The sequence below is a fragment of the Pygoscelis adeliae genome, unplaced genomic scaffold, assembly GCF_000699105.1.
Source record: "Pygoscelis adeliae isolate BGI_AS28 unplaced genomic scaffold, ASM69910v1 Scaffold98, whole genome shotgun sequence".
NCBI classification, from domain to species: domain Eukaryota; kingdom Metazoa; phylum Chordata; class Aves; order Sphenisciformes; family Spheniscidae; genus Pygoscelis; species Pygoscelis adeliae.
Genome location: NW_008825547.1, coordinates 2,278,339 through 2,290,688, shown reverse-complemented (window position 1 = coordinate 2,290,688; position 12,350 = coordinate 2,278,339).

The following is a 12,350-nucleotide window of genomic DNA, read 5'->3' as shown; positions in this document are numbered from 1 at the left end:
TAAGAGCAAGCCTTCTCAGCATCAGAATCAGCATATTTTGTTAAATAATAAAGAAGGAACAACGCAAGGGAATTAGCACTACAGTAGAAATGGAATGAAAACAAATTATTCTCTAGATAATAAATAAAAGAGAAAAATATGAGTGCATTTTAAGATTATAGATTTCCTGGCATTTATAGCTACTAAGGAAATATTATGTGATTAAACTAATATGAACGCCCATTTGCTCCTCATTACAGAAAGTACTCCAAAACAAAGTTACATGTGAATTCTTTAAACTTGCAAAAGTCAACAGTGGACAGTACAGAGAGTCTGCAGTTAACTTTTGCAGATTCACTTCTAACTGCGATTTTAACAGATATGCTGTTTTCAATGCTTTCATGGATATTTTCTTTTTGTTATAGAATAGTTGTGTTAATGAAGGCAGCAGATACATTTAAAAAGCTGATATCACTAAGAAGTTGAGCCACATAGTAAAATCCTAAATTCTGAAAATATCAGAAGCTTAGTTTTACCTAAAAACATAAATAAATTATATACCAATATTTTTATTTACTTTAATTAATCGAACACTGACACATAGTACTAACTAACACTAAGAAAACACAGATGTTCTCCTCCTCCGTCTTGACTTGTAAAATACATTTAGTAGAAAGTTTAAAAAGTAAATGTCTCAGGGATTTCTATGGAGTAGAAACACCTCTGTATTTTAGGAGAGATTGGATGACCAATGCAAAGCTCCGGAGCAAAATTCTGACCTTTTGAATTTAGAAGTAAAAACAAAGCTAAGCAACTTCTCTTTCCTGAAACTGTTTTACATCATAAGGTAATTTCAACATATTTTTGGAAGAGTCTGACCTGAGATAAGGTGACACTCATTCTGCTCCACATATCAGCTTAATGTCTCCTGATTGTTATGCATTTTCTCTTATGTGAGACACAGTACTTGTGTATAGAGGTGTTTTCTTGCTGTGGGATTGTGCTATCCTTGCAGTAAAAAGTACGACAATCTAGACCATGAAATGTGCATGATCACATTCACAAGTGTTTCCTCATTGTTAGTTAGTTAGTATCTAGATAATTATCTAAACATCAGAAAACATTTGATGATGTAGCTTGAGAAGGGGAGCCCACTGAAAAAGCAAGTCTGGTCAGTTGTTATGCTATTTAAACTATATGACTGCCATTCGTGAAGCAGTATTAAAGAACAGTTCCAGAAGTAAATGGAACATTCCCGACACCCACAACTTAATATAGTTGCATTACAAAATCAAATGATAATTCAAGCTGGAAGGTCCTGCTCAAAGCAGGATCAACTCTGAGGTCAGAGAGGATTGCTCAGGGCTTTGTCCAGTTGGGTCTTCAAAACCTCCAAGGATGGAGGTGGTACAACCAGAGGCGTTGTGCAGGGCAACCTGCTCCACTACCTGACTGTTCTCATGCAGAAAAAGTTTGTGTGCTATCTGAACCACTTTTGTTTCAAATTGCCTCCTTTGCCTCTCATTCTTCTGTCACACACTGCTGGCAAGAACCTAGCTCCATCTTCTTTCTGACCTCCCCCTAGGCACTGGGGGCTGCTGTTAGGTCCTCCACAGCCATCTCTTCTCCAGGATGAACAAGCCTTGGTCCCTCAGTCTCTCCTCACAGGGTAAGTGGTCCAGCTCCAACCATCCTGGTGGCCTTCCATAGAACTTCCTCCAACTTATCTACATCTTTCTTTTAGTGTGTGTGTGTGTGTGTGTGTGTGTGTGTGTGTGTAAATGTAATCAGGTGCATTATCTAGATGTGGTCTCATAATAGCTGAGTAGAGGGGAGTAATTACTCCCCTTGACCTTCTGACTGTGCTCCTGTTCATACAGTCCCATATGCTGCTTATTGTCTTTTTTGTCAGGGTGCCTTGCTGGCTCGCATTCAACTCACTGTCCTCCAGGAACCCCAGAGCCTTCTCCCCAGAGCTGCTACTCTCTAGCTCATCACTCACCAGTCTGTATTGCTGCCAGGGGATTTTTCTTTCCAGAAGATGGACTTTGCATTTGTTCTTGTTGAATTTCAGGAGGTTCTGTCAACACATTTCTCCACACAGAGAATGTTAGCACTGACCTTCAGCGTATCTACTGGTCCCTCCCAACTTGCTGTCACATGCAAATTTAATGAGTGCACTGCATCACCTCCTCCATGTCATTGATAAAGATGTTAAACAAGACACATTCCCATACAGACTCTTGTGGTACTTGTTACCAACATCCAACTCATTAACCACCACCTGTGAGCCCAGTCATCTCTCTGGTTTTTTACCTATCGATTTTTCCACCCATCCAGGCCAAAATGTCCCAATTTCTATACAGAAACATTATTTGAGAAAGTGTCAAAGCCTTGCTGAAGTAGAGATAAATTACATCCACAGCTCTCCTTTCATCCACAAATCCAGTTATTTTAACACAGAAGGCAATTAGGTGGGTCAGGAATGATTGGTAAAAATCCACGCTGACTGTTCCCAGAGGACTCACTGAGATTTTTCCAGGGACTCCAGTAAGACTGACAACACTATAGTTCCTCAGGTTGACCTTTTGGATTATCTTTAAGATGAGTGCAACATTTGCCTTTCTCCAGTCACTGGGGATATTTTTTGATTTCCGTGACCGTTTGAAGATGACAGACAGAAGCCTTGGAAGGATGCTGACAAGCTCATTCAACACCCACAGGTGCAGCCTGTCAGGTGTCATGGACTAGTATGGGTTGAGTCCTGAACCAATCCTCATGCACAGCTGGTACTTCCTCTCCTCCTTAAACCCTGTCTCTAAGCACAGAGAACCCAGAGACCTTGTTGATGAAGACTGAGGCAAAGGAGGTGTTGAGTACCATAACCTCATCTGTGTCTTCTAACATTAAATTGCTCATTGCTGAGTTTCTGTTTTTCTTAGGATAATCTGGCAAAGACCTGTTTTGTGAATTGTGACTGTGCGAAACTGATGTCCAAAACATTTGCATGTATTCAGAAGATTTTCCCTAACTGGGTAAATAATCATAAATCAGTCACAACTCTTTCCTCTATATTCACAAAATCCTTCGGAAATCTTTGCTGCAGCTTTAAGTCTTATATAAGAATCACCAAAGTTATTACTCTTAACTTTAACCAAACCAAATTTAAGCAAGATATTTGGCAGTTTCCCATTAATTTGCTTTCAATTTCTTCAAAATTGTATTTAAAATATGCTAGTACATTCGCTTATCAACAGAACTATGCTGTCAGTAGGACCTAATATGGTAGGAAATAGTTATACTACAGTAGTAAGTTCACAATTTCTCCTCATAAACTGGACCAAAATCCATAAGCAAGATCCCACAGACAGCTCTAAACAGACAATTTGGACTTGACAAACACAAAAGCATAATATTGGTTGTTACCTGTGAGTGGTTAGGACTCTCTGAAAGAAAAAAAAAAAAGTTTTCCCTTTCTTCTTAAATTTAAGCATATTGGGCACCTTAGAAATATTCAACATATTGTGCTTACTCATCCAAACAAACAAGTGGATATATCTGTAATCAAAAGTGCATGAGATAATTAGCCTATCCAGGCAAGTTAACTTGCTTTCCCATACACCTGATTTCAGCTCACTTCAGTTCTTAATCCCACAGAAGAAATTTTAGGGATATGCATTTTCTTCTTACATCAGTCAAAATATCTGTTCTAGGAACCATAAAAAGATCAATTGCATAATCAGAACCTTCCTCTTCAGTTAGCATTTTTTATGTCAGTTGATATGCAGAATATGCTATCAGCTTTTTAAGCCTTTTATAAATTCTCTATCTTTTCTGAGAAACATCAGTCCTGAGTGAATTAAAAAAAGAGAAAAAACCAAGTATTTTACTACAATGAAGACTGAAAACAACAAAGTAGAACACCATGCAGTGTGACAAGAAAATTCATGATCACACTCAATCTCAACGCAGACTGTCTTTCCAAACCAAATCAGTCCTTTGAGACTTTGAATAAATTAGCTAGTTCACCGCCATATGAGTATGCTTATGAAGAAGCCCATTCAAAATGTCTTAAATACTGTCAGTTTTTTTAGTTCTTTTTCTTGACCATGACCATTTGCTTTGAATGCAAACTTTCAACACTCTTGAAAACAGGTCTTGTCTGTATCACATATGAGTTTACTCTGTCTTTGAATTTTCATTTAGGCTGACAGGTTATGCAAATTTGGGAATTTTTATACTCTACAAAAGACCACAGAATAGAAAACCCTCAACTGAGTGAGCAACACACAGATCAAGGACTAGCCTTTGCTAATCAAACACAGGCACAGTGCTAAAAGTCTCTGCAGAATACTGCATGGATGTTATTGCTCAATAAACTCCTTAACAGACTATTGCCTTGGTCACCATAGACATAACCTTTGCCACTCTCAAGAATACATTTCCAGGCCTTAGTTATTGATGAGTGCTATTAATATATCATACAAGCACTGCTCAAACATTTGAATGTCTTTATCATCACAATATACTGAGAAATAAGAAAGCCATATAACCATTTTGTACTAATTTCTCCAATCCCATAATTAGAAAAAATATTAAAGCAACTGAAGGTCACATTGTTAGGGGGAGGCTGTATGGAGATGAATACTATATTTTTAAAACTTCTTAGATACTTAACTACCATTCCTTTCAATAAATTTGAAATATAAGCAACTTGCGAGAAGAGTACGTATAGTCTGAAACATAGTGTGGAGTGAAATAAAAAATCAACCTTTTTATGTTTTTTGATGAGTAATGGCACCTGCATAAAGTGAAAAAAGCAAAAAGTAGTATTTGTAGCTCACATAGTCCATGCCAGATGGTCTGCTGAACACACTAATTCCTTGCCTGCTAGGAAATCCTAATGACTACTTTAAAAGAAGTAATTTCAGTAATTTAGTAATGGTTTAATCTGATATAACATTAAAACATAAGTAAAAATAAGAGGAATGAAAATAATGTGAGAGATACAATTTCATCATTTAGTTCTCATCTGCAAATCTGTGGTACAATGCTGATTATTCTGGATCTTGACATAAACAAGATGCCTTTATTATATGGTAATGAAAATTGTTGTATTGTACTAAATCCTGTAATTTCATTCCTGTGTTTTCCTCAATGTCATAAATTCTTTGTCTCTGTGCTAGTTATTCTTCTTACACTGAGTTCCATATGGACATTACAGAATAAAATTGCAAATTTAGCCACCTTATTAAAAATGAAAAAAAGGCAGAATTTTCCACCAGAAAGCATAAAAACCTGATAGCATTTTGTGGAAGGGTACTGTAAAGTTATGAGGCAATTTCAGAGGAAATAAAATTAATTTAAGGGGATGATCAAACTTTTTAAAGCACTGTTTGTATACTTCACAATTTGTTATATCCTGTCAGCTAAAAAGAATGTTCATGTTAATTATATTTCCTGTATCCATAACTGAGTAATAACCATGCTAGCTCTCATTTTTGTCTGTGCATCACTAATATGTAATTCAAACCCTTAATGTTTGCAATCATGCAAAGGTACTGAACCCTAAACCTCATAGGATGAGAATAACAGTGGCATCTTACAATTATTATATTTGTTAGAGTTTCTTTAACTATGTGTCCACATCTTTAATATTAGAAAAATGCAAACAGGTTACACAGAATTGTTAATTGCTTGCTTGCTGCAAATAAGAGGTAGGATTAGAACAGTCAGATACATGAAAATTAAATGTTAGGATTATTTTAGTCTTTTTGTTAGCATCTGAGGAGGATGGAGTCATAAAAACTTTAAGACAAATCATATACTTTAAGACAAAGAATATCCTTTGCCAATTTGTAGTTTGATAAATAGAACAAAGTGTAAAATACTATGACTTGAAGCAGATGCATTTATCTGTTAGTAATTACACTGCAACTGAAATGAAAATCAGGGTGAATTCTTTATAGGGTACTGTACTTCAAGCAGCCAAAATGAAGAAGCTTGAAAAGGATAATAAGGGGGCAGAGAGGATGGGAGAAGGGGATGAGGACAGGGACAGGGGCGATGAATGGACAGATGGGGGATGACAGAAATTTCTGTCTAAAAAGATGGGAAGGGAGTTACACAGACATTAAAAGGATTAGACCTGGGGACATTTCATATTTCAGATGAAACGCATACTAACAAGGACAGTCATCTGCTAATCTGTTTCTTTCAGGAGGCAATAACTGTGCTTGTACAGGAGTAAAGGACAGAGCACAAAAGGACCAATAACTACAACAGTTCTTCAAGTAACAACCTAATCTCCTCTGTATACATACTATGTCACTGATGGGCTTTATTGCCTAAAAGATGAGAACTTCAACTAATGCTTTTCCTTTCTCCCATGAAGTATATAAAATGAGATTACTCTGCAGTTTTTCCCACTCTAGCAGGTATGCAGCTTTTAAATCCAAAGCTAAAACACCGTTAAGGTTGTAAACCCAAATGCTCTGAACTCCAAAAATTCCAATTACAACAGTCTCCTGTGACACGTTCACCAACATATTTTTCTGCAACTTAATTCAATCTTTAGGGGGAGTCTGAGGGACACCATGTTTTGTTCAATCTTTATGTTGGCTTCTTTCTTTCATACATGGCTACTTCTACGCATAAAAATATTAACTGACTAGTTATATTTCCAGGATCAGGAAAATGGTTCTGCCATTTACTTTGTACTAAAGACTGGGGAGGCTAAGTCGGCAGCTACTATTACTAGCAATAAAGAAGGGAATATGGGAGTTACTGTTGCGTGATGGCTCCTCTGAACAGCAACATCCCATGTCCCCGTCACTCCCAGTTGCATCCCATCTCATTTCATCCAGAAGCAGCAGGAAAGGATGTGCCAAGTTCCCAGCTCTTCCACTTCCATTATCTCTGTGTCTTCCACTATCTTGGAGGGTATGGCAAAGATTGCCTGCTTTTCTGAGAAGCCTTGATCCAAGTTATATAGCTTTACATTTGGCTCCATAGGTTAAAAACTCTAGAGGCAGTATCCGTACAAGCACTCACATGTTATACTGTCACATCTAGTTGAAAAAACCACAAAGCCTGACTAATGAATAGATCCTGCAAAAGAAAAGTAAATCTCAGTGAAACCAGAGATAATACTATATACAAACACGTGTATAAGTTTGAGAATGCATACAGTAATGCTGAGTATACAAACTACTGAAGTTTCACAGAATCACAGAATAGTTGAGGTTGGAAGGGACCTCTGGAGGTCATCTGCTCCAAATCCCCTGCTCAAGCAGAGCCATATAGAGCCGGCTGCCCAGGACCATGTCCAGACCGTTTTTCAATATCTCCAAGGAGAGAGACACCACCACCTCTCTGGACAACCTGTGTCAGTGCTTAGTCACCCTCATGGTAAAAAAGTGTTTCCTGATGTTCAGAGGGATTACAATCTATGTACAGTCTAATTTCCCTTTATAGTAACAAACAAGTAAAGTGAGAGCAGTAGAAGAAATCACAAAACTGCAGGGTCCATCACAGATGCAATGTAAAGCTGGTCATCTGCCCTGGCTCCTGTTCATCCTTGCTTCCTCATCCCTCTTTCCAGAGCCGAAATGGTGCCAGGGACACCAGCCCCCTGTTCTAGCAGGGCAGAGAAGGGTGGCAGGAACTAGAAGCAGAGTCACTTTGCCTGTGTCGTCCAGCGGCGCTCTTCACTCTTCTGATGCAGTGCTCTATTTATAGTGCCAGGCATTGCCATATATTTTCTCGAAAAGAGGACCTCCTGTAAGACAAATGGGTCCAGCTCCCTGATGCTGTGGTCCCCACCAAGAGGCAAAATCCCTCAAGGGACAGGTCCTGAACATCCTGAGAGTGCACTTGAACTGGGGAGCAGAAATTAGAGAGAAACAAAAGAGTTCTGGCCTAATAACTGTTCCTCAAAACATCACTGTGGTAACATGTCCACAAAGTTTAAGAGGATTATGAAACCTGAGCTGAATGTAATGCAAAATACCAGAAATAGTGGTAACAAAATTCAAATGTTGTCATCCATCACTGACTGGTATTACTGAAATACCGCAGTGGACATAATACAGTTTGCAAATCAATCTAGTATATTTCTGCACAGTGCACTGAGCTCTTTTTACATGCATATTGTGCAGTCAGTTAGGCCTGCCTATACTAATCAGGACAATGGTTTTTTACACTTTTACACTGATGTGACTAAACCAAAGAAAGGAATCTGACTCAGGCTGCACATTTAAGAACCTCTAGCTTAAAAGCAATCTAATTCCACTTGTGCATAGACATATCAGTTTCCAAGAGTATTTCTAACCCAGACTGGAAATTGAAATCTAAGCAGCAGACTACTGAGGGTGGAAAGGAGATTGGAACTTCCATATATTTATCATGCAATTTTACACAGCAGAAAAATCTAAAGGTATTAGATGACTAGTAATGTTCTGAGGTTAAAAAACATTTCCTCTGAAAAAGATTTAACTTAACCCAGAGACATTTTTTTCGGTTTAGTTTGTTTGTTTGTTTTCTTTTAAAGATCATGTATCCACAGGACAGTAAATGCTTTTAGGACACCTTTTGGGACAGGAAAAAGAGATTGATCTGAAAACATCTCAAAGTCTAGTGTGATGTAGCTACCTAGGGCATGTCTACACTACTTTAAAGGAACTTTCTTCTACCCTCCCCCAAATAAAACTAAAAAAACAGTAAATTATTTAGTCATCTGATGCATGCCTGACTTAACAAAAAAAACCACAATGAATGGGACTGAGCAACTTCGGTCACTCACAATGCTTAATAACTTCACTCTTGGGTTTTAGTTTTTATAGAGTTTTGTTTGTTTGTTTGTTTGTTTGTTTGTTTGTTTTAGGTCACCCTAACTAGCTCTTTGTTAGACAAAGCCTGCTAATGGTTCTAGGGATAGTTAACTTCCAGGATTGCTCCCAAAAAGTAGCATGGATAAGTTTGCTCCTCAGTGATGAGTGACCCCTTATTTTCATCAAAAAGGATAGCTAATAAGGCAGCCAGTTGAACACACAGTACCTCCACAACCTTTTATATCTTATCTTGCTGAATGAGACCCATGTTCATCAAGATAAAAATGCTACTATTTGGAGTTCTCTGTGTTTCTACTAGTAAAGATACTACCAATCTCCAGACCATGTTGCAGATGATGCTGTGGTTTGAAAGTAGTGTTGCAGTAGAACTACAAGACATTTCAAAGATCTTTCTCTGGAGCCTTTGCTGACCTTGAGAATCAAAACCTGTTATGGTGCAAAAGGACTGTCATCTCATATTGCACAATGTGGATGAGCAAAAAGCAGCCCATAGTATCACTGAGATAATGAATAACATACCACATTTATGTTTGTAATTACCACCTATGCATGTGTATGTGTATTGATGGAAGTGTACTAACAAATAACCTGTTTTCAATTTCCACTGTAGTGTTTTGTTTCACAAAAATCTAATAACAGTGATGATAAAACCATGGTCCAAAGTGCAGCCACTCTAAAAAAATACTTGGTCGCTTCTAAGGGTGAAAGATCTGAGCCTCTTCTGGTTAGACGCAATTCTGGGCAATACGTTCAGATTCTGGGATACCACTCTCCATGCTGTTGAACGATGGCACTCTTTGGCATGGTTTGGGCCCATTTCAACTATCATTTTCCCAAACAACATATGGATATAATTTAGGGAAATGCAGTAGGCAAAATCATGTACTTAATACGCAGAAAAAAATGAAGATATGCTACTTTGGCATGCTCTCTTTGGCATAGTCCTCCAATATTGTCCCAGTAAACAAACCCATCCTATGTCTTCTCATCATGTCAAAAGCCAAGAAATGTACTATGGGAGAAAAAGAATCTGTCATATTTTCCATAGAAAGTCTCGCAGGGCAACTACGGATGACAAAGCAGCAGCACCATTGAGTATATCTGCATAGTAATGAGGAAACTCACTGACCAATATGCCACCATTAGAACATATATGGGACAGCAGTGCTAAACACAGGGGAGCAATTATCTTCTGCACAAAATCGATCCTGTGCATGCATATGACCTGACCTGCTTCCTCCCCTTCAAGCAAGGAGCTTTCTTAAAAATGGCACAGTTCAGCAAGGAATGGCAAAGACATCTCTATGCTGACAGGAAGAGCATAGAGATTCCAATTTTTCTTAGTTTGGTTATTCCTAGGGTAAGGTAAAAGATACCAGTTGGTAAGATTTTGTGACAAATGTAGTGAAACTTACTCTAGATAGATGATGATTTTATGCACTTGTACTGTGGGGGTACAAGGGCCGGAGGGCTGAAACCTTCTGGATCATGACAGTTGGAATGACTTACCAGGAGAGTCTGTTCAAGGGGCAGCATGCAATGATGATCTGTCTGACACTGATGACACAATAACCCAGCCTTGTACTTCCAGGTTTGCCACCTCACAGTAAATTGCCTAGATGCACAGTCACAGGAGGCAGCTGGCATACAGATGAGTGGTGAGTGTATATCTTGGGTGTTGTGTTAAAGAGGTTTGCCAATAAGTAGGTAGAAAAGCTTGTGGGAAACACTCCTTGACAAGGCCTCTGGTAAGTAAGTGACCATCCTCTTTTAAGAATTTATGTATAGGGACATGGTGTATGCCATGCCACTTTGCTCCAGGGCTGTAGAGTGCTCCACCCACTTGATTGTTGTCACAATCTTCTTTCACACATACCCAAAGAGCTTTCTAACTGAGTCAGGATAATGAGGTTTTTGATGTGATGTGAGGGATAAACAAAGGGATCTCAAACATACTGACTGATGTTTGTCCAACATTCTTATTTCTCTCTAGCTTCAAACCAACAACTTCAGGTTTTTACTGTTACTCTTCCATTGATTTTCAGTCAGAATCTGAAATTTTAGTCTTAAACATATTAAACAAGCCTTATTGAAACTATCTTGTCTGGTAACAGCACACAAAAGAGAAGTTTCAGATTTGAATGAAAATGGTAGACAAGTTTCCAGGTGAACCTCAGCTGATTTAGAGTCATTGAAGTAGTTGCCAAGACGGAACAGATTGTCTTTCTGAATGGATTAATCTGTAATAAATTTCCACCTGGTTAAAAGACCAATAAGTCAAGTGAGAGAACCTCTTAAGTTTTATTAACTTGTTTGAGAATGAACTCTTGCTGTAGTAATAGAGTGGGAGATACTGGAAGACAACACTGTATCCTGTCTGCTAAGTTATTTTTTCACAAATGGAAGTTTCGGCTCAATAAAACATCAGGAGGGGAAAGAGGCAGGACTGCAATTCATTACAGACAGATAGTAATAATAGGAAGTATGTTACCAGTGAAGATATACACAAAAAGGAGGGTGGTTTCATCCCAAGCCAGCATTTGCTAGGATTTTTATTTATTTATTCATCCATTCATTGGTTGTGACAAAACATTGAAAAGTAGTCTTCATGAATTTGTGTTCTCTTTTAGGTTACCTGAAAGACATTTTTTCCTCTCTCTCTCTCTCTCAGCAATCAAATGAGAAGCATAGACCGCTGGGGTGTAATCCAAAGGTAGAAATAAAAGATGTTTAAAAAGTTCTGTTCCACTAAAAGTGGTTGTATGGGATATTTGTGCTTTAAAGAGAATTTAGAAAAAAGTAGCCAGAAATCATAATGATGTTTTACAATCAGTTATTTATTATAAGACACTTATGAAGAAAGCAACCATAGCCACAAAAAAGCCCCTCTCAGTTACTTTAGTCACCAAATGAGGAATGAAGATCTAAATCTTCAGTCCTTAGGATAATGAGGGCAGGAAGACAGACAGAAGCAGAAATGCATCAATGGATGCCTTGGGACAGATTATGAACTAGTTCAGAGCTTATGGGTCGGGATTAGAGAGCAGACCAATGCTGGCAATGTTGCAGTGGATGTCTCCTATAGATTGCCTGATCAGGAAGAAGTGAATGAGGTCTTCTTCAGAAAACTGGAAGAAGCTTCATATTTGCAGTTTCTCATGGGGAACTTGAACCACCTGATATCGGCCTTCAGGAGTCCCAGGCCCCTGAGACCTGTGGGAAAGTGTGGAGTAAGGAAGACTGACCCTCAACGGAGGAAGATCAACCTAGCAAACACTTAAACAAGTTGGACATACACAGGTCCATGGGACCTGATGGGATGTACCCACAAGTGCTGAGATAGCTGGCTGACGTCACTGCAAGGCCACTCTTGATTGTGTTTGAAAGATCATAGTGACTGGGGCAGACTTCTGAGGACTGGAAGAAAGCAAATGTCATTCCAATATTCAAAAAGGAGGACCCAGGGAACTAACCACCAGTCAGCCTCACCTTGGACCCTGAGAGAGTGATGGAGGAAAT